Here is a 24,648-nt window from a genome sequence, read left to right as displayed (position 1 = left end):
GATCAGAGAGGACCATACGTAGAGGCTGAAGTAGCTGGATGTCCTACAACCTTTTTGGTGGATACGGGAGCCACTCGATCCACGTTGAGATCAGCGGTAGTCCCAGGTCTGCCAATATCGGGAGAAACGATTCAGGTGGTAGGAGTCGCAAACAAGAGGATGACGAATCCTCTGACCGAACCAGTGTCAGTAAAGATAGGGAATTACAGTGACGAACATCAGTTTGTAATCTGTGATTCTAGTCCTGTGTGTTTGCTAGGAAGAGATCTGTTGTGTAAACTGAACTGCACAATACATTGCACACCTGAAGGAGTCGAAGTGCAGACTAACGATGAGGATGCCGACTTTAAAGTTGTAAACTCGCAGGAATGTGTGGAACTATATCCTACCTTAACAGTGGAGGAGCTTCCACAGGATTTGAGGGAGAAGGTGTCAGCTGAGGTGTGGGATTTTACTGGAGAAGAAATAGGATTGATCAAAGGGGTAGAACCAGTAAAGATTATGGTAAGACCCAATGCCGAGTATCCAAGAACACCACAATACAAGTTGACACCGGAGACGATTGCAGGAATAAAGCCTGTGATCGAATCCATGATAAAACAGGGAATACTGAAGGAGATCGTGGGTAGTCCATGTAACTCCCCGATTATGGGTTTGCAGAAGCCTAGTGGAAAATACAGAATAGTGCAGGATCTTCGAAAGATTAATAATATTGTTGTCTCATGTTGTCCAGTGGTACCGAATCCATCAGTGATATTATTTCAGATACCGTTCCAAGCTGAATGGTTCACCGTGATAGATTTGTGCCAGGCTTTCTTTTCGATTCCTTTAGATGAAGAGAGCCAGTATCTTTTCGCCTTTAAGCTGGAAGATCGCGTTTTAACATGGTGTCGTATCCCTCAGGGGTATACGGAAAGCCCATCGATTTTTAACCAGCTACTGAAGAAAAATCTTGAAAGTCTAGTGCTGCCCAAGAACTCAGTTCTGGTCCAGTACATAGACGACCTCCTAGTTGCGTCAGAAACAGAGGAAGCTTGCAGAGTAGACACCATCACCTTGTTAAATCATTTGGCCGAGAACGGGCATAAGGTGTCTCCAAGTAAATTGCAATATTGTCTTACCGAAGTGCAATACTTGGGCCACAGGATTGAAAAGGGGAAACGGAAGGTGTCTCCAGACAGAATAGAGGCGATTATGAAAATGAACGCGCCTAAAACACAGAGAGAAGTCAGGATGTTTCTAGGCATGGTCGGTTATTGTCGACAGTGGATAGCCAACTTCTCACTGAAGGCAAAGCCGTTATTACAGCTGACGCACAAAGGAGTGAGTGATCCGGTACCATGGGACAAAGATTGTTTGATGGTGTTTTTGCAGCTGAGGGAGGACTTATGTCGTGCCCCGGCTTTAGGAATGCCGGATTACACAAAACCATTTTTGCTTTACTGCTGCGAAAGAGAGGGATGCGCTTTAGCAGTATTGGCCCAGCTACATGGAGATGCGCGTAGGCCAGTTGCGTATTTTTCGGCTACATTAGATCCAGTAGCCGCAGCGTTGCCCGGATGTCTCAAATCCGTTGCTGCAACGGGTGTCAGCATTGAACGTTCTGAAAGCGTGGTGATGGGACATCAGTTAGTGGTGTATGTACCGCATTCTGTGGAATTGTTAATGACCAGGACTAAGACTCAGCATCTGACGAATAGCAGGCTCACACGCTACGAGCAGGTCATATTGGCTGCCGAGAATGTGACCCTAAAAAGATGCTCCGTCTTGAATCCTGCAACTTTGATGCCACTTCCAAATGATGTGGATGATGAAATTTGTACAGATCACGACAGCCTTGATGTGACTGAACTATGCACCAAACCGAGACCAGATATCGTAGATGAGCCATTAACTGACCCCGATGAAATTTTCTTTGTTGATGGTTCATGCGTAAGAGACGATATTGGTCAGCTGAGAGCAGCTTATGCAGTTTGTACAATTACCAGAGTTGTAGAAGCCGCTTGCCTGGAAGGAGTACATTCCGCTCGGGTAGCTGAAATTGTTGCTTTGACGCGTGCCTGTTTAGCAGGTAACAAAATTCGAGTCACCATATACACCGATAACCAGTATGGTTTCGGGGTAGTTCACGATTACGGGCAGTTATGGTCTCAAAGAGGTTACATGACCTCCTCGGGTTCTCCCATTAGGAATGGAGAATTCGTGAGACTCTTGTTAGAGGCATTGCAAGGCCCGACAGCTATTGCAGTTGTCAAATGTGCTGCGCATACGAAAAATGTAGACTTTGTGTCACAAGGTAACCGCTATGCCGATGAAGTAGCGCGTTACTGCGCAGAACAAGGATATTCTCACACTGATGTGAAAGTGGGGGGAATCCAAGAAAGAACTGAATTGACAATGTTGTTAGATACTGTAGATACGTGGGATGAGCTAAGGAGTGTTCAGGAGAATGCACCAGATGATGAGAAAAAGAGTTGGGAAACGGCTGGTTGTACTAGAAGTGAGATGAACTTTTGGATCTCTGCCGATGGGAGAGCAGTTTTACCAAATGAACTTGTTAGTCCAATGGCAAGGAAATTGCATGGATCAGCACACATAGGTAGAGATGCCATGGTGAGAGTATTCAGACAAACGTGGTTTAACCCTAAGTTTAGAGTAGCGGCAGAAGCAGTATGTCAGCGATGTGCTATCTGTCAACAACTAAATGTAGGAAAGAGAACGCCAGTCACACTGAGTCACATTGGGAGGTCTGGGGGGCCTTTCAATAGAATGCAGCTTGACTTCATAGAAATGCCTAAATGCAATAGACTTAGATACGTTTTGGTGATTGTCTGTATATTTTCTAGATGGGTTGAAGCTTACCCTACACGTGGATGCGATACACTTACAGTAGCAAAACTATTACTTAGAGAATTAATACCGAGGTTTGGGGTGCCATCCTCTTTGGAATCGGACAGAGGAACTCATTTCAACAGCGAAATAGTGAAGATGCTATGCTCAGCTTTGAGTATCGATCAGAAGCTCCATTGCAGTTATCGACCAGAAGCTTCAGGGATTGTAGAGCAAATCAACAGCACAATTAAGTCCAGACTTGCCAAAGTTTGTTCATCAACATCCCTGAGTTGGCCAGACGCACTACCAGTGGTTCTTATGAGCATACGTAGCACACCAGATAGAAAAACAGGTCTCTCTCCACATGAAGTGCTAATGGGGAGAGCTATGAGATTGCCATCGGTTCCGACTGCAGCGTTATTGAACATCACAGACGACTTGATCTTGGACTACTGCAAGGGACTATCTGATGCCATTAATTCTGTGTCCCTCCAGGTCCAGGCTGCAGAGGTTCCATCAGCACAAGACTTGTGCCATGACCTGAGTCCGGGGGACTGGGTCTTGGTGAAAAAGCATGTCAGGAAGAACTGCTTAGACGTGCGTTGGCGAGGACCGTTTCAAGTCATACTTGTTACGAACACTGCAGTGAAGTGTGGAGGCCTGCCAAATTGGATACATGCTTCACACACTCGAAGAGTGCCAACACCTCTAGAAGAAACAGCTCCTCTCTCGGATGAGAATCCAGCGGAAAGCGGAGAAGTCATAGAGGGGGAAAGCCAAGCTGTAGAGGTGATTGAAGAGGCTGAGACTGTGTCGGAACAGGTCGACGAAGGTCAGGATACCAGTGAGACCGAAGTCGCCTCAGGAGAAGAAAGTAACTGGGAAATCGAATCAGATACTGAACAAACTGAGAGTGACCAAGAGACAAGTCCAAGAACGAGGAGCAGGAGGACAAGGAGTGACGAAGCTAGTTGGCCAGAGAGAAGGAGGAGGCCAAGTTTAAAAGCACAACAGGAGAAAACTCTTGTCCCGATCGCTGAAGGATCAGATCAAGAGGAAGAAACTACAGACTCAGGTCCTGAGAGTCCGAGAAGATCAAGAAGGGTACGTGTGCCCTGCAGAAGGTACGCCACCCCAGAGTGGACTTATCTAGCAGATGTCTTGGGGACAGAAATCTGGGAGAGTGAAGGAAGTGAAAGTAATCGATCACGATCCATTTGTGGCAGTGGAGATATGGATGTTGACTCCTGGACTCGAGACTGAGGGATTACTGACTTTCACACTTCCCATACCCCCATACTTGAGTCGGATTAAAGAACTAGTGCTAAATCGATTACAGTTTCCGACTTTTGGTCATCAAATTCCGGAAGAAGAAGAAAAAGTCATTCGTTTTGAACTATTGGAACTTGTTGTGAAAGCTGCAGGTACGAGAATAATTGTTGATGCATAAAGACTTTTGTATATAAGTTATAAAGAAGAAGATAACCTAGCGCCGAGTGGAAAGAAGAATAAAATTAGGGATAACATTTAGAGGACGGAGAAGGGTTAGGGTTGTCTGTTGTTAAAGATAAAGAGACATTGTTGCGAAAAAGAGACTTTGTTGATAAAGAAGCACTTCACAAACTGAGAAAGAAAATAAAGCAAAGAAAGCAAAGACTGGAAAAGAAAAGAAAAACTTTTTCGCAAAAGAAGGAGTTACGCTGTTTGACAACATGGAGAACGACAACCCAAACCGAAAAGCTAAATGCATAATAGGTACATTAATAGCAGTAGTAATTTTTCTCATAATTACAGTAGTGACAATATCATACATAATAGGACATGAAACTGATAAAGAAATAGCAGATGTAAAGCCTGTAACGACTTTGAAACCTGCTCTTGATGGGAAGAAGGAGGAGAGCAATGTAATTCGTGAAAAAGCGTTACTGGTAGATGAAGCTCGTAGGTTACACGTAGACGAGTCACAGGGAAACTTTAGGTCAAATGCATATGCTAAACTATTATATGAGTATATCGATGCCATGGAGGCCAAAGATTGCTACGTTTGTATGCAATTGCCGGCTTCTGTAGATGAGGGCATCAGATATCATCATCTCCCACTGACTTATGGGATAACATGTAGTTTACTGCTTAGTATATTTTATGGTAGAGAAGGATTTGAGTACTACTTTTCAAATTATGATTCGGTACTGCCTGAAGTTCCGAATTATAAACAAATGAATAAGTGGGACTATTACAAAAAGGAGGATAGACTAGCCAAATTCTTCCTTCCTTGGAATACATTAGATACATCATACGCACGCAGAAATAATCTGACTTGCAAAGTGTCAGAGATTGAGAAAAAGTTCATAGGACAAGTAGATGACCGATACAGAAGGCAGAAGATTCTAAAAATGTCAGGACAGTGGAAAACTGATTGGACCGAAGAAGAGAAGGCACATAAAAAGAAAGGGAGCAATGGTCCAATAGCTTTGGATAGAACGCAGAAAGGAAAGTTATGTTTAACTCGAAGCAAGACATATTATGAGAACGTATTTGTAGGTGAAGTTAATTGCGAACATGCTTTTAGGTTAGAGTACTACACGAAAGATTTCATGAAGGAGATGCAGGTGATTCCTAATGTATATTTTGTATGTGGAAGAAATGCCTATGTAAGACTGCCTGACAATTGGTATGGTTCGTGTTACTTGGCAATTGTCTTCCCCAAAATATATCATGCAAAGGATTTAGCGATCATAGAGGGAAAGGCTTCGACGAGAACGAAAAGAGAAGTAGGAGATGCAGAAATAGTAGGAGACGTATTTGGAGCGATGTTTCCTATGTTAGGTTTAATACTTAACGATGTTAAGATCAGGAGACTAGCTACAGTCGTAGATAGATTGTCTGCAAGTACTGCAAGGTCATTAATGTTAATAGAAGGTGAGATGCAATCGATTAGAGCAATGGTTCTTCAGAATCGACTTGCTCTTGATGTGCTATTAGCAAAAGAAGGCGGAGTTTGCAAGGCTTTGAAGGTTCAGGAATGTTGTACTTATATTCCTGATAATTCAAAACCACTTGAGAAGGTCATAAGAAACATTACACAGATTCATCAAGAGATCGAAGATTTGTCAAAAATAAATGTTTGGGAAAAAGTAGGTCATGGAGTAGGAAAGGTTGGGAGTTGGTTTGCCAACCTTGGTAAAAGCATTGTATGGTATATATTAAAACCTGTATTAATAGTATTAATTTGTATAATCACATTGTTAGGATTTGTGAAACTGTATAAATGGTATAGGACGAACCGGTTACAAAGATCCATGAGGGAACAAGAAAGGAGATTAGCTGCTTTACAAGATCAACAGTATAAAAGTTTGAGAGCACTTGAAATGATGAAAAGAGGAAATGATGTAACTAGTTCTGTGTAAAGGTGCTATTCAAATTGCATTTAGTGATGACTCCTAAAAGTCATCAAAGGGGGGAACTGAGAGAGCGCAATTTGAATAAAACGTATATCCGAGTCATATTTACAAACATATCGTATAAATGTAGAAATGAAATGTATATCGAACGTGAAGTTGACGCTTATAGCATAAAGTTAACAGATGTGACCAAAGTAATATAGGAAATGTAATTGTATTCACTTTAGAATGCATTAGATTTAGAAGGCCCGTATATGTAGTAGGCTAATATAAGAAATGTAGAAATGCTCACAGAAGAACGTGCAAAGTAGAATTCATGTACGTGTGTAACTTTAAATGCAGAAACGGCGAGAAATGTAACATGGAGAAATGTGCAAGGAGTATATATATCGATGTAACAAATGAGAATACAAAGTTATATTCTACGTAATTTGTATTCTATGTAAAATGTATTCAGGTATAATCAAGGTTTTGCTAAATGCGATCATGTGTAAATGTATGTTAAAGGTTATACTGTGTAGAAGAAGTTTGTAGGAAGTTAGAAGAATTTAGGTCATATGTGATTATAACCTGACTGACCAAGGGTTCGCAGGAGTGTAGTCCGCTGTATGTAATGTAGTGGGCTCACAGGAGTCGTGAATAGCCTTCACTCGAACGTGAGAGCCAAGGAGTCTAGCTCTCGTTAGATTTAAGGTGACAATGTCGGACGAAGTTTATTGCCTAAACATGAGAGGAGACGCTTGGAATTTGAGTCTTGTTTTGAAATGACCATTCACAAGACCAAGAAAGGTTACATACATAATCGTAAAGAGTAAAGTTCTGATAAGGTGATAGATTTTGCTCCGAAAGTGTCAAAGGTAAAGTCGAATGAAGTCACCAGCAAGAAGACGAAGATGGCGTCTAAGGAGAAAGGTCAACTTAACGGACGACGCGAAGAGACGAAGCCATGGAAAGAGCTGGAAAATGACATCATGGGGGAAAGTCCGTGGTGGGCGTCGAAGGGGCGTTCCACCCACACTGTGATTGTGTATTTTAGGGACAGCACCCCGGGGAGAAGACAGCAAGAGCTCAGCGAGAACAGCGAGAGGCAAGTTAGAAAGAGCAGATGACTTGAGCAGATGCGCTGAGAGAGATCAGAGCGCAAGAGAGCAGTAGGCCGAGGACCCTTAGAGAGCGGATGGGTAGGCAGAGAGGGTACTGCTTCTTAAACTTAAGTTACCTTTAGAGGCTAAGAGAGTTTGAACTCCTTAGGGAGTCAAACTGCTGACACCTTTTTAGGGTACTAGAAACTTGCGAAGTAGGGATGTCACTTAGTATAGAGTAGGGACAGATTTAACTTGTATTTCTTTCCTTTTGTAGATGACGCAACAGAACCACATCATATCTCTGCTTTTAATTTGATGATTCTGGAACTGACTTTAATTGTATTCGGTTGTAGACTGAGGTTCTTTAGGGAATATATGTTCCTTCTAGTTCCTGTATATTAGTTGAATTTGATCCTGAGAGGATTGTATTTGCAACTTTTCTTAATTTTATATTAAACCTTTTAAACTTTATCAGTTGTAAGTGGTTCTTCAGAGTTGCGTCAGTTAATGGGGTTTATCTAACCTATGCGGGGTTTGTCTTTTACTCAATGACAGATAACAACCGATCCAAAATTGACGAATGAGATAAGTTATCAAATTGATCAGAAAAGATATTAAAATCTCATTCCCCGCACTATAGCACCAATAGTCCTTAGGAAATAATGCTCAATAAATTACATTAATTCTATTTTTAAAACATATATTTTAAAAAACATTACTAACATTTATGCAAGTATAGTTATTGGTAAATCTAATTATTTCTATATATACTAATACACTTTGAATTAAATCACATTTTGAACTTACCAAACCAGGAACGCCACCAAACCCAGAACAGCAGGGGTAGAGGAGGCCAACCCAAAGACCACAGGCCAGAGTCGCCCCCAGAAACACCAGCCGAAAGCCGACCAACAAAGGGGAGGCCAACAAGACCGGAAAACCACAACGAACAAGCCCAACAAGGGCGGGGACAGAGCACCAGCCACAACCCCTGAAAAACCCCCAACCCCAAAAGGGAGGGAAAACAATGCATGACAGGAGTCCAGAGCAACCGGGAACACCCAGCAGCGCCCATCGCAGGCACAGAGGGCAGAAAAAAACAGGCACCAACATGGCAGAGATCCGCACAGGCACCCCACACCCAGGCCAAGCAAGCAGCAAGGGCAGGAGCAGCCGAAAAAAGAAACAGCCGCAGGGCGCACAGTACCCAGACCAAAAGCCCACAAGGCCCAACACCAGAAAAGCCGGAGAGGATCCAGTAAATAGCACAAACCAGGGCAACAAACGCCAAAGAAACCAGGAAGCCAGGACCAGAGCCAAGCAACCCAACTACGCAGGAGGACCCGCAGGCCCAACCAAACCCCGGAAGGAGCCCACGCAGTGCCCAGGCCACAGCAAAAAGGCATGGAGGAACAGGGAACCCTCAGCACCCCACCGCTGGACCACACAGAAGGCCAGAAAAAAACAGAGGAAACCGCCAAAGCGGAAGCCAGAGGAAGCAGAGAAGGCAGCAGGAAACCCTAGACAACCCGCAGACAGGAGGGAGGACTCCACAGAGGCAAGAGCACCACAGAACCGCACCCGAACCAGAGAGGGGGGAGGGGCACCCAAACAGGCCCACACCAGGAACAAAGCCCGGTGAAGCAAGGGAGGCAGAAGCAAACCAGGACACCAGAACCAGGAAGCGCCCAGCAAAACACCCCATAGAGCAGGCCGAAAACAGCCAGGAAGCCCAGGAGCCACAGCTGGAGGCAATCCAGAACCAGCCGGAAGCCGGCAGACCCGGAGCCACAGGACCCCCCACAGGCCCCAATACAGGCGAAACAAGCCCGGGAAGGGAACTCTACATGCAAAAGGGTTTTTAGTCAGGAAATTAGAAAGGGCACACTGCCAATTGTGGACGCAATAGGTTTTATAATTCTCAGATAGAGATGTGGTGCAGTGGGGCGAGGGGATAAGCCCTATAACCCCCCAATGGTGTGTTGGCAAACGCCAAGACACTAGAAAGACGCAACAGTATGCCCTTGCACACAACAAATGGATGTAACACAATGTGTCAAAGTGGACATATATACATAGGCAACGAGAAACAAAGCCTGAGGATAAATAAATAAACAATTCTTCAAGTGGTCCGTGAAAGAAGCAGTGTTTAATGTTCTTTAAAACAAACCAGCCGACACGTGTTTCAGCGCAATTGGGATTGTATTCCCGCGACTCCTCAGGGCTGGGGGAGATACAAAGAACATAGATGGAATAGATAACAGTATACACAGGTATAAAAGTTCATGGTATCCTGTCTCCAAGGAGACTATTCGCGAATATCAAATACCCATGTCAAAGGAAAGAACCTCAAGGTCCATGAGAGAATCACAGTGTGCGTGGAATCGTTCATACTACGGTGGTGTTATAAGGCAATGTGTTTGTGAGGAAGGGAAGGGAATGGAACTGAGGAGGGTCGAGTGAATTGTGGCATGAAACTGTATTGAGACAATGCAGGCACAAAACAGGTACACGACACACCAAATAGTGGAGGAAATGCACGAAATTAAAAACATGCATTTGTAAAATGCTGAAGTGAAATGGTTTATCGTACCTATGAAGGGACAAAAAGGCTCTAGGGAAGTCTGGGGAAGAGAGAAACAACGAGAAGAAAAAGGAACAAGTAAAAATCAGAAATAGAACCCTAGAAAAATGTTGGTAGGGGGATGAAAAAAGGAGGGGTTATATATTAGATGAATAATTGCATAAACAAATAAATAGGGGGGAATAGGGCTCACCGCTCCACCGGTGTTAATTTCGACCCGGCAGGGCCCAAGACTTAATGGCGATGTAACTGTGCTTCGACAAATCTGGAGAAGAGATAAGATTTGCAAAGGAAAAGGGTGGAAAAAAGAGGCTAAATGAGTCTCCAACTCTGATGTATCGGCAGCAAGAAGGCATTAACTGTGACACTAAATAGGTAAAGAAAAAAATAGTAAAGGAAACGTCTCTCACCAGATCAGGGGGTGATAATACCAACCCCGGATTAAACGGTGTGTGAACTCATCATGGAAAAACGGCAACAAAGTGGGAAATACACCGTACTGCGAAGGCTAATATACTCTAGAAAGGGAGAGATAAGGGGGTGATTAAAAAAAGGGCGGTGCCTATGAATTAAGAAAATGAATGTGAAAAGGAAAGTGGTGAAATGTAGTTACCAAGCACAATGAATGGATACACTCCAGTCGTATCAATGCTAGAAGGAGGCGTGGCAGAGACCGGATCACTTCTCTGACATGGCTCGGTTTGAAAATATAGATCGATAGACTGATATCAGTAAAATGTTGACCCGAAATAAGGCCAACTGGTGGGCGATAAATAAATAAAATGAATTGTGAGGGCCGTAGACTTACTTTGAAATTAATTGAAATCTGTGAGATCCGAACAGGTTTGGGAAAGGAAGGCGGTATTAGACGGGAACCGAACGCTCCTCTCGTGGAGGCGCTGTCTGGAAATAAGAGAAGAGGGGGATAGAGTGAGCTATGGGCACTCTCTATTGTTCAGCAAGAGACAACAGATGGTCGAGGGAAAGTACAAAAATAAAGTTGGGAAGGGGACTTACTTCAGGAACAAACGTGTGCGTGTTCCACTTTGTATTCTCTCCGTGTTCCGGATGCGGAATTGTGTGTAATGACGCAGAAGTACTTAAGTAACCTCTTTAGAGGGCAATGTAAAGTCCCGGATTAGAAACACTGAAACATGAACCTCGAGGCAGCAGAAGGTCACGTGAGGTAAAGAGGTTCAACAAGAAGTGACGTAATAAGTCTAAAAGGCTATCAGATAGGCGCCAAATGGAGCAAAATACTAAAAAATAGGTGCTAGTTTCAAACTACAGCATGAGAAAAGGAGACAAGAGAGGACAAGAAGCAAAAGTTCACAGAGGCTTGTCCTTGTAGGTGTGAGTACGAAGAAACTATGTCTGTGTTCATAGTGTTAAAGTGAGAATATCATAAAATATTTCTTATTGTTGGAGTTTATAAAGGATGGGCATGCAAATAGGGCAAAGATCATATCGAGCCAAAGTTCATGTCGTAAAAAGGAGCATAATATCAAAGAGGGAAGGATCACTTGTCCTGCATAACATCGGGTATGCGGGAAACGGTTCTGACTAGTCCCAATAAAAAACCCTCATGCACGTGTTGGTGAGTTGTGATGTTAAGCGGTATATCTTGGTTCTCCGCTGTCCCTCACACATATCTGCATAATCATAGGGTTTAGTGGTTTATGCTACCTCCGACCAGGAGGCAATACCCTCAGTTAAAAACAGTAGTGATCAGTTATAGTGACTGTGACGTGATAAAGTGAAAATAGGTAAAAAGTCTCTCTCTTCCAGACAAATTTTTTAATAGTTCTGGTTTCCGGAGGCAAAGGTTTAAAAATAATGTAGGTGAACAAGAGTGATTATGACTCTTTCACACTAGGATTGTGGTATAGGTCGCCATGTTTCAGCCCTTGGATCGTCAGAAGGTCGGGGGGCTTTCATCAGGACCACGGTGCAAAGTGTATAGAGACTTCTCACGTCTCTATATGTGAATAACATTAATTTTAAAGGAACATGTCGTTATGCTGCTCCTAAAAAGGTCAATTGTACCTGTAAAGAAAAAAGACATACTGGACAATGGGAGTGGGTATGGGAAAACACTTATGACTAGTCAACTGGTTTTAATTACCAGGAACACATATAACGCACAGTTGCGTCGCAACTAAAAAATGGCAATACTTCGAACTGACTACCCTAAGTCTAGATTAGGGTCAACTCTCTCATTGTTAGCGTTGCAACATAAGGATTACTTAGTAAGTGAGTTGAAAAGTCAACTGTATGTCTTATGGTTTTGCCAGATGTCATAGATGGCAATTCTGGCTTTCAAATGTGACCCCGGGCAGTCTAAGCTTTTTTTAAAATATACATGTTGAGGTTTTTCTATATTTCATAAATAAGGAGCAATTTCATTAAGAAGCGGCCAGGATTTAGTTAGGCGCTTTACTTAATACTTTTTCTTCATGACTCGCTTCACGTTTTGAGTTATACTCGCTCGTAAAGTGGCGTATCTCACACTCAAGATAGTGCTAATTTCATACATCAATCTCATTCGTCAAATTCATTCAGTAACGTACCTTCGATAATGGTTATATTAAACCTCATCGGGATCCAGGTGGGTCAGGGAGGCACACTATAACAATGAATAATACTTCAGTGAGAGTTTAAATTCGTATGAATACATTACGGTTTTGCCGATTCTCCTCCTCGTGCTACCTCGGTCTCTCAGTCTAATTGCTTGTTCTGACTCTGCCAACGCTGGTCCCGGAAACAGATTGTTGTTCCGGGGTCGCGTATTTGTTATTGTGAACAAAGGAAAAATGGTAGAAAGACTAGTGGATGCACATGACAGTTTTTTTTCTAGCTGGTCCTTTATTCCAAAATGGTTGAGATCATTTTTAATCGAGGTAGTTTTTAAAGGGTCACTGTTTTTGTGCTCGATATTCCCGAATTCCAAAAATTCAATTTGCAGGGAAGGTTTACACAGACATCAATAATGTCTTAAGTAAAAAATGAGCATGCCAATGTTCTGTGAATTAGGTGCGGATGAATACATAAAATGAACAAAATATCCCCGAAGGGAGCATTTGTAGTAAAATCGCCAATTCGATCATTACACTCTCAGAATTCTAAGACGTGATTAGTCAGGCGTTAAAACATATTGAAAAACATCTTCAGTTTCAAATATACATTAAGTGTTTAGATAATACAAGTTAGTAGCGTAAGAATCGGTATTCTTGAAATGCAGTTCACATATCATATCAAAGAATTTGGATGATACGTCAAAAACAGTATCTTTAAAATATAATTCACATGGCAGAGGAAAGTAACACTCTGAAACTAGTGATGAGGCATGAGGGATGTGGATGTTGGAGATTCTATGATTCTTTATATGTGATGTAATAGTCGGCATCTTTATCGTAAGGAACAAGATATTATGGTGATCCTTAGGAAACAACATTTTTTCTCTAAACAGCAACAAAAAACATATGACTGAAACAGTTACATGGGGATGTGAGCTAGAGAGGGCAAAGGAACATTAAGTTAAAAATGTGGGCACATGATAGACACATTGAAAACCAAAGTGTGCAAAGAATCCAGAAATGGTAGTCCAAATGTTCCTTAGTCCCCCAGAAAATAGTGGAGTTCATGGTCATAATTGAGACCCTGTTCTACAGCACGAAGGTACATTATCCATGTTGCCTCCGTTCGTCTCAACCGGAGTTCTCTGTTACCCCCCGAGCACTAGGTGAAGTGGTGTCAATGCCAAAGAAAAGGATACTGGGTCCCCTGGTATTTTGTGCCTGACATGTGGCCGCATGAAGCGCGACTCGATATTTGGGATCCTGTTTGTGTATAGCACGCATGTGTTCAGCAATTCTGTCCTTTAAGGGTCTGATAGTGCTCCCTACATAAAATTTGCAACAGGTGCATTCAATTATGTATGTAACAAATTTGGTTGTGCAATTAATGTTGGTTCTGATAAGACACCATGATCTGTTGAGAGACCTTTCCATTGCTTATTTTTTCCTTACCTATTTAGTGTCACAGTTAATGCCTTCTTGCTGCCGATACATCAGAGTTGGAGACTCATTTAGCCTCTTTTTTCCACCCTTTTCCTTTGCAAATCTTATCTCCTCTCCAGATTTGTCGTAGCACAGTTACATCGCCATTAAGTCTTGGGCCCGGCGGGGTCCGAATTAACACAGGCGGAGCGGTGAGCCCTATTGCCCCTTATTTATTTGTTTATACAATTATTCATCTATTATATAAACCCTCCTTTTTTCATCCCCCTAACAACATTTTTTTAGGGTTCTGTTTCTGATTTCGACTTGTTCCTTTTTCTTCTTGTTGTTTCTCTCTTCCCCAGACTTCCCTAGAAACTTTTTGTCCCTTCATAGGTACGATCAACCATTTCACCACAGCTTTTTACAACTGCATGTTTTTAATTTCGTACATTTCCTCCACTATTTGGTGTGTCGTGTACCTGTTTTGTGCCTGCATTGTCTCAATACAGTTTCATGCCAGAATTCACTCGACCCTCATCAGTTCCATTCCCTTCCCTTCCTCACAAACACATTGCCTTATAACACCACCGTAGTATGTACGATTCCACGTACACTGTGATTCTCTCACGGACCTTGAGGTTCTTTCCTCTGGCATGGGTATTTGATATTCGCGAATAGCCTCCTTGGAGACAGGAAACCATGAACTTTTATACCTGTGTATACTGATATCTATTCCATCTATGTTCTTTGTATCTCCCCTAGCCCTGAGGAGTCGCGGGAATACAAGCCCAATTGCGACGAAACACGTGTCGGCTGGTTCGCTTTAAAGAACATTAAACACTGCATCGCTCACGGACCACTTGAAGAATTGTTTATTTATTTATCCTCAGGCTTTGTTTTTCTTTGCTAATGTATATTTGTCCAATTTGACATTGTGTTACATCTATTTATTGTGTGCAAGGGCATCCTGTTAAGCCCGGGAAGGGAACTGCCGGCAGGAGAAGGCCCCAAAGGACCCACCAGGACGCAGCCACAACAGCAGAGCGCCCCGCCAGGACACAAAAGAGAGCCCAGGCAAGGATTCAGAGCCCAAAAAGAAGACCAACATGTAGGAACGGAAAAGCCCCAGCCGACACCCAGCCAGGCACCCAGCACGGGAACCAGACAAGACTAGAACCCCCCATCGAACAAACACACCAGAGTGCAGACCGACCAAGAAGCCAACAGCGCCCGCAGTCCCAGGCGGCCAAGCAGGCACCAATCCGGCCCGACCATGCACAGCCACCGAGAGCAGAGGGAAGCAAGCGCAGACACAGGAGCATGGCCACAGGCCACCAACCGGGAGAACTGCAGAACAGAAGAGGAGATAAAGGCGCCTCGCTAAGAACACAGCAGCAGCAAAAGACAGCAAGGCCCAAATAGCAGTGGCACGAACCCCAGGGTCCAAAAGGGGAACTCCCACCGGACACCCAACCCGGGGGGCACCAAAGAAAAGAAGAACAGGCGCCAACTAGAGAAGCCGCACCAGGCAACCCCAGAAGGCTCCTAACCGGGAAAAAATCAGGCAGAAACTCCTACAGAACCAGAAGGGGCAGGCAGGAAACAGCTGAAGCAAGCCAAAGGCAAGCACAGGGAGAGCCAGTGCAGGAGCAAACCAGAACAGAAGCAGCCAGACTCCAGAAGCAACCCAAGCACACAGGAGCCCCGGGACAACACCCACACCCCAGGCTGGAGCAAACGAGCAAAGGAGAACAGAACAGCCTCACCCAAGGCAGCACAAACCACCCGGGCGCAGGCAGAGTTCCCCTGAGAGCACAAGGCATGACACCAGGAAGCCGTAAGAGGAACCGGGTGCCGCCCAAGGGACGGGAAGAACAAAGTCCGGAACCAGGAGCCCCCGTGCTTCAAACCCCGACTACCACTCAGAAGCCAGGAAGCGGAGGCGCATATCCAGAAAACACAAGCGGAGCATAGGCCACAACACAACAGCCATCGCGCAGTGGGGGCAAGGCCACCTAAAAAAAAGAGCACAACCAAGGCCGGGCCACAACACCCGCACCCGCGGCCCCCCCGAGAAGCAGGGACGCAGAGGGACAGAAAGAAAAGCGGGGAAAAACTGCGGCAGGTGAACAGGAACCTAGGGGAGCCAAGACCCTCCCCCACGCAGCCCCGGGAGTCCCCAACAACACAGGGAAGCCCAGGAGCAAGCACAGACAGAGCCAGCAAAAAAAGGAACCAGCCACCACAGAGGCAACAGGAACCCACGCCAATCCGAGGCAGGCCATCAAACGGAAAGAGCGAATGCCAACAACACAGAGAAGCAACAAACGAATGCAAGGAAGAAGAGAATCCACCCCCAGCGCCTGAAACAAAATGCAGGAGCACGAGTGGCCAGGAGCCAGGGCACCTCCCGAAGGCAGCGAACCAAAGGGAGAAGTCCTGTGGCAGAAACACCCACCACGCAGACCAAGGGAGAGGAGCACAGGAAGGTGGCACAGCAGAAGGAATCCAAAACCGCAATCCCTGGTGACGGAAGCCAGTGCCAAAGCCAATAAGGCAACCAAAGCACAGCAGAGATGAAGAGCACGGAACCCAGAACCAGGCCAGCACCCCCGAGCAAAGTGCCGCAGAGGCCAGCTGTGCAAAGCAAGGCTCACACCAGGAGACCAGCAGCAGCCAGAGCACAAGGGTGAAAAAGGCGCCGGCCCAGAGCAGGGGCGAGCTGCTGCAGCAGAGCAGGAGTCCCAGCAGCCCCCGGAACTCAGAGAAGAGGAGCTGGAGAAGATGTAGAGGCAGCGGCGGGAAAGCTTGGTCTCCCGGAAAAAAACTGGAGACCAAGCACCAGCCACAAAGGACTGGGAGGTCAAGCAGGATACCGGCTCCAAGAGGGACAGACTCCCAGCAAGCACAGCAGGCCAAGAGAAGCCCACGGAAAACCGCACGACTGCACAGCCAGGCAGCCGGGCGAGGGGGGAAGAGAAGCACAGCCACTCCTGCCCAGCAGGAGCAGCACCAGCACACCATCATTGTGTCAACAGACAGAAAAAAAGAACAGACGGGATGCTGGGTAAGTACTGCTTTTGTACTCCAAGTGGGAGGGGCAGTTTTAGGGTCCCAGCATGCCTCTGCTCTTTTTTGCTGTCGGGAGATGGTTATCTCCAATATGTTAATGAATGGGACGACAACATAAGGGACCTGGGGGTGATACTATTTTTGCTATATACATACTAGGGTGCATATTCTCAAGGATTTATCGCTGAGTTATTGGCACCTTATCGCCACCAAAGTCACGATAAATTCATCGCCCCATTCTCAAGCTGGTGCTAACAGCCCTATCACCGGTTTACCTGCGATAGCAGTTGCAAAAAACATCGCCACAGATGACCCCGGCAACTAGTGCTAATGAGATGCAGAGTAGGCATTCCCGTGCAAAAAGCAGCGACAACACCACTCCACAACATTCTCAACGACCAGCCAGATCGGCAATAAGATCACAAAACATGTGATAAGGCGCGTTAGCAGCAGGTTTTTAACACCTGCTCTTACCTGGTGTAAAGTCGGACAACAACCGACACCATACAAGGGAGTACAGCCCATAGCCACACATGAAGAACAAAAAATGCCCTGGAGCAACTGATCATGCTGCCCGGAGCCCCAAGAGGGCAACAACACCCACCTCCACCACCCCCAGGACCCCCCCTCCCGGGCCCCTACCCCAGGCACCTCCCCACCCTTGGATAAATATACTGCACATCAACTCTACGAAATCATGAACCAAACAATTCGCCTGAAGCCGCACAATCACAACACCTAACATACATGTGTCATCATAAAAAGGGAAATCATACATTCATCTCAGAAAATCCAAATAATAAGTTTATTACAGAATAAACCCAAAACAACAATTCTGAAGAGTCATGGCGGGTCTCCTCAGGACATTCTGTAAGTCACAGCCTGCAAGACAAAAATCTAGATAAAAAGGTGTGTCATGTGCTCATCAAAGTACAGAGAGAGAGAGAGAGCGAAAGAGAGATAGAGATAAGGATAGAAAGATAGAGAGGGAGAAAAAGAGAGAGAGAGAGAGGGGAGAGAAATAGAGAGAGAAAGAGAGAGAGAAAGAGAGAAAGAGAGAGACAGAGAGTGAAAGAGAGAAAGAGAGAGGGAGATGGAAAGAGAGGGAGAGAGAGGGAGAGAGAAAGAGAGAAAGAGAGAGAGAAAGAGGGAGAGAGAAATAGTGGGAGAGAGAGTGCCAACACTGCGGACCCAGGCCTCACTGCTCACCTGCTGCCACTGGTGTGTCTCCAACCATGTGCTGGTATACACTACAGTCGCCCAGGTCCCGTATCGGAAACAGGTCCCAGAGACATGAATGGCAGAGTCCATACAGTTGCACACGCCATCATCGTTTTCCAGCCCCTCCCGCCGCCCAGTTTTGATTGTCCGCCCTTGCACAACCAGGCCTCACTGCTCACCTTTTGCCACCGGCGTGCCTCCAAGAGGGCCCACCACGTGCCGGTGGGAGCTCCAAGCCCGGGGCCTGCGACCGTGGCACCCTCCACATCATGCAGCCCCGCACCGAGGGCCACCAGGTCACACACTTGATTCTGGGTCTTGATTTTCGCAATGGCAGAGACCATATCAGTTCACATGGCATCATCGCAGGCTGCACACCCGCTCAGCTCTTGAGGTGCCACTAACTCTGTGAACCATGAGGCAACACAAAGTGGCCGTAGGCCCGCACTGCCCGCTGGCTCAGATGCACACTGTGGTCCAGCAGGGCTCACACTAATCATTACCAGTCCGGACCGCCAGTACGGCGCATCATCGCAGCCTGCACACCCTCTCAGTACTTTAAGTGCCCCTACCTCCGTGCACCGAAAGACACCGTCCCATGGTGGTGTGCCTGTGCCTGCCGCAGTGTATCCGGTGCCACCAAGTCTGTGCACTGCTAGCCATGGACCATTTATGATTGAGTCACGTGGTGAAGACGCCTGGGCAATGTGAGGTGGCAGGGTCCTAGACCCTCATGCATAAATAATAACCACACAGAGACACCCAGTTAGAGAGTGGAAATGGCAACCAGCATGTGCACCAGGTCCTTTATATAGGCAGAGTCACATGTCCTGTGATGGCTGTGTTGGATGGGTGTGGTGTGGGTGTAAACCAGCTATAAGGGAGTGGCTGTGGCATGCTGACAACTTGGCCTGTGTGCAGCAGATCGCTACAGGGATGACCTGGGACATGTAACGTTGTCGGTTCTCCTGTAAACATAAGCGGAGTGGGCTGTCCTGGCATATGCCAGTCCAGCGTAAGGGTGTGAACAATGACCCTGGGGATCTGGGCGTGGTTCCAGCCTGGGCTGAACAAGAAAGGAACTAATGTGTGTGTCTCCCTAGTAGTGTCGGCGCCACCCTGACCGCAATCAGCAATGTGTCACCCTGTGACCCAAGTCCCACAACATGAGCAACATGGACCTTAGAGGGAATCACTGACCCTACAGTCATCCATACTTCCACACTTGAAAGATCATAGACATGACACATCTGTGTGAATATGAATGTTTATTGCACATTCAGTGTAGTGTTGCAGCTGGGGCGGTCCAGGGCCTTGCAAACCCCACTTTACATTGTTGGCCCGTGGAGGGCCAACCAGAGTCCTTCAGGGAATGAAAAGTACAGCAAAAGAGGAGGAGTTCAGTCTGCAGTCTGATAACTGTGTCATTGGTAGCCAAACAGAATAAGGCAGTCCATGAAGAGGTCCAAGGTGAGTGGCTCAGAGTGCATCGGGAGACTGTGGAGGTGACGACATAGAGGGCAGAACTAAGCAGAAACAGTCCATATGGCGGAGATGAATGCCACTGCGTCCTCCTGACCACGAAGGCAGATTCATCCGCATCTTCGTCCTCTGCTGTTGCATGTGCCTCACATGTGGGTGGTGGTGTTCTGTTTCCAGCAATGTGTGGCAGTGCCAACTCAAGGGCTGGAGGCGGAATGTCTACTGCACTGTGTGACACTGACACATCAGGGGCCAGAGATGTGTAGGAGAGGTAGCAGCAGCATGTATCAGCGCCAGGCCTTGTGGTAGCAATGCCATGAGGAGGGTCTTTAGGATATTGAGAGACCCAGCTACCTCTTGCTGGTGTGCAGCCATGGCAGCCGCTCTTTTCGCCTGCGTCTGCTCCATGTTCACCATGATCCTTCGCATGTACACCATGATCCTTCGCATGTGTCCCAACTCCCGGGCAAGATCGCTGGCGCCACTCTGACTAGACCAGCATTCTTGCCTCAGGGTCAGGACTCTAGAGATGTCAGCCATGGTTCATTGGAGAGCATGGAGCGGACTATGGGTGTCCCTTAGGGACTGTGAGTATTCCCTGATGGGACTTAGAGACACCCACGTATGGCGTCTAGTTTGGCTGCCATGAGAGTTGCACCTCACCTGCACCTGTTCAGCCAGCTTCTCCTGGCACCCCAACACACGGCGTTGGAAGGCCATGTGTTTGTCGTGGGAGTCCTGGGAGGCAGCCGTGGTGGGTGCTGCCTACTGTATGTTTTGTGCAGGGGTGGGTTCTCCTCATAACAGCTGGGCTGCCCTGCTCCTGGAAGTGGGCTGTGGAGGCTCTCCACGAGCTGTTGGAGGGCGTCGGAGTTGAAGGTGTGGTGTTCCTCTTCGTTATCAGAGAAGAGAGGTTCAGCCTGCTCTGCAGGAGTTGTTGGATTTCCCCCTGCAATGTGAAGGGGAGATGCAGTTTAACCTTGTGTGTCATATATCTTGATGCTTTGTACATGTTTACATTCAGACTGCATGACAGTGTACATTGTGACTGCCTGGAGGGAGCTGCCTATTTAATACGGGACAGTGGACATGCCGTTTTGATTGTGCTGTGACTCTTTCCCAGCCTCACCGGATTTCAAATGCTGGTGAATTGACTTTCCTATCCCACGGACGCTGAGCAGAGCAGAGTCAGGACGTGAGACTTTGCTTGGCCGTGGACCCGGGGTGCAGAGAGCTTGGAAATCCTGGAGGCAGCGGGACTGCGAGGACCAGCAGGCAGTGCGCGACATTAGGCGCAGCTGGTCCTCTTCCCGCCCACCTCCTTACTGCTGTATTTTTACGGCTCACGGGCCCCCGCTCCGCGGGAGCCGCTCGTAGCCGTTTTGATCGTGCTGTGACACTTTCCCATCCTCACCGGATTTCAAACGCTGGTGAATTGACTTTCCCATCCCACGGACGCTGAGTAGAGCTGAGTCAGGACGTGAGACTTTGTTTGGCCGTGGACCCAGGGTGCAGAGAGCTTGGAACTCCTGGAGGCAGCAGGACTGTGAGGACCAGCAGGCAGTGTGCGACATTGGGCGCAGCTGGTCCTCTTCCCGCCCACCTCCTTACTGCTGTATTTATACGGCTCGCGGCCCCTGCTCCGCGGGAGCCGCTCGTAGCCGTTTTGATCGTGCTGTGACTCTTTCCCATCCTCACCGGATTTCAATCGCTGGTGAATTGACTTTCCCATCCCACGGACGCTGAGCAGAGCAGAGTCAGAACGTGAGACTTTGTTTGGCCGTGGACCCGGGGTGCAGAGAGCTTGGAACTCCTGAAGGCAGCGGGACTGCGAGGACCAGCAGGCAGTGGGCGACATTGGGCGCAGCTGGTCCTCTTCCCGCCCACCTCCCTTCCTCTATTTACCCAGGCCCCTATACGCACACCGTGGGATGCGCACGGGACACCACCGGGCGAAGCCCGGGCAAAGGGCGGGCCGTCTTTGGCCGTCCGTGGCTGTACGAGGCTGGGCTGGGGCAAGAGACTAACATTTGAATTTGGACACTGGAAGTAAGGAACACTGTTTCATTTTGTAACAAGCCAGTGTCTGCTGATAATACTATCAGGCTCCATTTTCTTTCTCACTCTTACTGAGTGCTATTTGACTTTTAGCTATAAGTGGTTGAGTGCCTACAAATTTTTACTATTTTCACCCAGTTTATTTTACTCACTATTTCTGTGTCCTATATATACTTTAGAGAGCATTCCAGGGAGCATGGGCAGATCTTCCCTGGTGGAGGGCTCAGTAAGGGGGACCTTAGATGGTTTTATCGCCAGGGCTGCTTCCGTATTGGAGAAGGAAATAGCCTTGACGGAAAAATGTCTTTCCCTGGAAATTAGGAATAAAAAACAATCATCTTTGGGTAATATTAACCTAGCAGCTACTCCCCCTAGACACGGAGCAGTTATCGATCAATCCCGACCTCAATGTTCCCAAGGTACAGGTGTCCTTTCCCCTCTGCAACAAACCCAATCACCCTTTTTTGAGTCAAACAGAAGCAATATAATTTAAGAAACATCACAAGACATCTCCTCTGACTTAGATTTGACTCCTAAAGTTAGTACGCGCGCTAATACCACAGATATACGCAGCACCACAAAAAAGAGGAAGCGCGGGCAGGATAGCAAGGGCGGTAACAGTGCAAAAATGTCTAAAAAATGTCACAGCCCCGGTGGCAAAGTCAGATTAATAGCATCTAAGATTACTCCAGATCCATTTCTCCCACCCTCCTTCTCTGTTAAGGACCTAATGGAGAAATTGGAGCAGCTGCTCAAATCGTTAATGCTGCCCCTGATAGAGAGAGTCAAAAGAATGGGTACGCAACTGGGGTCTATAGAAAAAGAGAAGGCAAAGCATACAGAGTTGATAGGTGATTTAGTCACACTGAAACACACTGATCCCTTGAATAATTCTCAAAGAGGGCAGAGACCTCCCTCAATACCACCAAATAAGGACTCATTGTCTTTGTTAGCCCAGACTATATCTGTCCCTCACCCCATAGTTAAATCCTCAACTACAAAAAAGGGAGATAGTACGGTAGGGATGGTTAATAAACAGGGATCCTCAGAAACAACAGTCACAGGTCCCCCTCCCCTTAAAAAGCGGCAAAGGGCGAATCAGATAAAAATAGATCTTCCACCCGAGGCCGCACCCTATGTTGTGGTCTTGGCAGGGGTGCCAGAACTCCGGGAGGAAACAACAGAGGACCATCGACAATTGAAAAATAAAGTGATTTATTGGTTGAGCAACAACAGACCACTACCTGCACATATAAATGGAGAAATACTCAATGTAAGGCGACTGGGCTGGGTGAGGAATCGCCCAAAGGATAGAAAGAGGGACACTGCCATTGTTAACTTTAAAGATCCTAGATCTGTGAGATATATTGTTGAATGGTATAACATGGGTAGCAGGGAAGCCATCACTACACACAATTTAAGTTACTTCTATCCTCAGTCTCTGCTACCACACCCTCTATGATCTCGGGCCCCCCTTGGACTGAGCACAGAAAACTTGGGCTGTAGCATCCCTACTTTTAATCACTTTTCGTTGTTGTCTGGGCTGGAAGGAGTCGATTGACTTCGTAATCAGGCCATTGGGGGTGTTACAAATCGTGCACAGTCCAAAACATCAGAACTTCAAACAACAAGCATGAAATCCATTCCAGAGGGGGGTGAAATGTTCCCGCCTAAATTAAACAACCTAGATTTAGGTAGAGGGAGCAAGGAAACCGGTAAGAACGTTTTAACGCCGGTGGCTGCTGATTCCTATATTACTTCCAGAGAACACATGGAGGAACCTGGTACGTCAACTGTCGTACATTTAGTTTCCCCTATCCCGGTTGAGGATAATAATTTACTCACATAACGACCCCCGTTAAAGTTTCTCTTCTGGAACATAGCTGGACTCCGCTCTAAGGTAATAGATGGGACTGGCGTGCACTTCCTTCAAAAACACAACATAATTTGCCTCCAGGAAACTTGGTCCATGAAGGAAATCCACTTGGTAGGCTACAAGACCTACTTTGCTCCTGCATTAGCTGTAGTATCTGGTAGAGCTAAAGGTGGTCTAAGTATTTTTTTTAGCAAATACAATAGGGGGATTAAAAATAACAGTAGTAGAACTAGAAGTAAATTTTCAGTTACTTAGTCTTTGTTTTAATGGCAAGAACACTGTCCTCCTGTTAAATTTCTATAATAACCTACAAGAAGAAATATCTTCCCTGACGAGGGCCTCTGGAGAGAGGGCAGGTGCAACTATAATTTGGGCGGGGCGATTTTAATCAACACCCATGCCAACTTAGTAACAGTAATCTCTGTGGGCTAGTGGGTGAGAACGAAGAACCCATGGCCCATTTTAATCACACGAATATCGGAAGGTATCTAAATAATATCCTCTCTGACTTGGATCTAGTAATGGCTAATAAAATGAACGATATACGCCAGCAGCTGGATCCAACTTTTTTGGGTAGGGAGAGTGAGACCACGATTGATTACATTTTAATTTCAAATGTTTTAGTCAATCGTGCAATTGCTTTTGCCACACTAACTAATATATTAATTGATCACTGCGCCCTCAGCCTAGAACTCCGTCCATCTTACCATTACGCCGCTCAAAGTATAGCCAGTACATTAAGCCAGAATGCTCTGCATTTAGATAGAGTTAATGGATTCTCTATAAAATGGGCTACGACAGACCTTTTAGAGATAACGGAAAAAGTAATAAAAACAGCCTACCCCTCAATTGCTAAATGCTTAGATATGCTAGGTACTAATGAGGAAGCATTGAGCAACTTCGGGGTAATCCTAAAAACAATTAAGGAATCACTTCTGGTTGTGTCAAAAGATAATCAAGCGAGGAAAGTAGGGTGGTTCAACCACAGATGTACGGTAGCGCACTCTAACTTAAAAAAAGCATTACAAAAATCTAA

Source organism: Lissotriton vulgaris, chromosome 4_1 (genome assembly GCF_964263255.1).
Source record: "Lissotriton vulgaris chromosome 4_1, aLisVul1.2, whole genome shotgun sequence".
Taxonomy (NCBI): domain Eukaryota; kingdom Metazoa; phylum Chordata; class Amphibia; order Caudata; family Salamandridae; genus Lissotriton; species Lissotriton vulgaris.
Note: the sequence above shows the minus strand (reverse complement) of the source record.